A 2071-nucleotide genomic window follows, 5' to 3' on the forward strand; every position below is an offset into this window, starting at 1 on the left:
GGTAACTTTTCTAAGACTTGTGGTAACTATACTCGTCACCAATAGATAGCACAAACCTTCCACATTTTATTTCTGTGTGTAGATGTTTACATTCAGTCCTTCACTACCTTCACTATGGTTTGAAAAATAATCCAATTGGATCATGCAAATTAAACTGCAAATTCAATGTAAATATTCAAAAAGTAAATATTTCTCACCCTTGAAGTGTTGAGTGGTGTCAATTGTACACCAATTGTACAATTGTACAAAGCTATCTGAATATGGATATGTTTACATCTTCGCGGTATGCATAGAACAAATTCCGTTTCAACCATCACTTACATGCTGAATGATCAAACGATATGACTCATACCTTTGCGTTACATTCAGGCTTACGTACCATGGTTGCGTTGCTTTGTTCATGAACAATTGCAATAGCTACAGTGTTAGTCAATGCAAGAATATACGGAATCGTACTAACTTTTCATCGCTGAATAAAGTAAAAACGCTGGCATTGGCACATCTTCGTCTAATACCATTGATTTTATATGTAAAATAACAAAAAGAAACGACAAAAGTGACCTCTCGTAGCGGCACAGTTGAAACTAACGAAACAAACACAATTGAACATGTCATTTTCATGTTCAGTGTTGGTTCCGTTGTTTACCGTATAGCCGGAGAGAGATGTCTACAGCTTAGTGGCGTTGAATGACATTCAACACCCATGCATTGGCACGAATCTACGCATTCTGTAAAAAAATCTTAAGCGAATCTCATACGAAACCATAGTCGTACTTGATATAGACAGCTTCTCAATTATTTTTTAATTTCAATGAATGTACACACGAAAATAAGTACCTAAACTCTGGGTTACATAAAACAGAAAAAAAATTCTGTCCCTGTCGAATTTTGCACCATCACAACCAACATCTATGGGTGACATTGAGAGTTTTGTATGTTTCACAGACTTTATATTGGAAAAAGTAATTGTATTTGTATTTGTGTGAGTAAGATGCAGTAAGTGTTCAAGCAGTGGGCAAATCTTCTAATAATTCATTTATTTCAACTGAATAACGATCATTGTCTTTTGCAAAGTTGTATAGTTTGAGAAGACCAACAATTTAGCGTCTCCAAATTTGTACACATATTGGCTAGAAAATGAAATGAAGTGAAGTTGGTGCTCTATATATATAAAGTGGGATTTTGCATGCAATTATCACTTTACGTGCATAAATCTTCAGTAGATTATAATCAAGAAAAAGAATTCTTTCTGCATTGACGCCTGCCGCTTTATCAAGAAAAATTGAACCCATCCGCGTAGACTCTATACTCTAGAGTGAACCAAATTCTTCTTTCACTTGAAAGTGAACAAGAGCAACCAACACTGTTCAAACCAGATTGAAATTTAGATTATTTTTCATCATTTATTCTGTATAATTTATTTTCATTCTTGGATTTTGCCTACGGCATATGACTCATACAAATCGCGTTCAAATTTAGCACGAATGTATGTAAAGGTCACAAAAAATTAAAAAAAATTCTACACCATACCAATACCCATATCGTAAGCAATTAAAAAGACAAATAACTTGAGCTGTTTTTGACAGAATATTAATCGATGGTCCAACAAAGCAACAATATTGGTTGGTATGGTCATTGATGCCCAAAAAAATGTTTTGAAATTAATTTTACACTACAATCGAAAAGGGGAATCGAAGGAAATCATCCGATTATTCAGCTAAATTGGTTCAGCTATTCGTCACCTGAAGAATACACATCGATCAAAAAGATCAAAGAAATGTCTTATTTTGTGAAAAAAATATGCAACATTACCATTGTTAGTAGCCAATGAATCTATTCCAATTGCTCTGCAATATTAATTTTGTTTCCTTTACCGATAAAAAGTTTGGCGACATCATCGTGACCTGAGAAATAATAATACAGATCAATGAAAAAGATCAAAGCGATATCTTATTTAGTCAGCTTTACCATTGTTAACAGCTATTTGAAGAGGTGTCTGATTCGAATTATTTTTGACAATTACATTGGCTCCTTTACGGATGAGAAGTTCAGCGACACTCCTATGACCTAA

General features: G+C 34.0%; 1 long non-coding RNA gene across 1 annotated transcript; it reads right to left on the reverse strand.

Moving 5' to 3' along the window:
* Positions 1 to 1639: 1639 nt before the first annotated feature.
* On the reverse strand, positions 1640 to 2068 carry LOC129579586 (uncharacterized). The gene is made up of 3 exons (XR_008689262.1): positions 1969 to 2068; positions 1813 to 1904; positions 1640 to 1742 (listed from the first exon to the last, which is right to left on the reverse strand). It is a non-coding gene; the product is annotated as an uncharacterized LOC129579586 (long non-coding RNA).
* Positions 2069 to 2071: the final 3 nt, after the last annotated feature.

Source organism: Sitodiplosis mosellana, unplaced genomic scaffold (assembly GCF_009176505.1).
Source record: "Sitodiplosis mosellana isolate CC-2019 unplaced genomic scaffold, AAFC_SMos_1.0 Smas_scaffold_6257, whole genome shotgun sequence".
In the NCBI taxonomy this organism is placed as follows: Eukaryota; Metazoa; Arthropoda; class Insecta; order Diptera; family Cecidomyiidae; genus Sitodiplosis; species Sitodiplosis mosellana.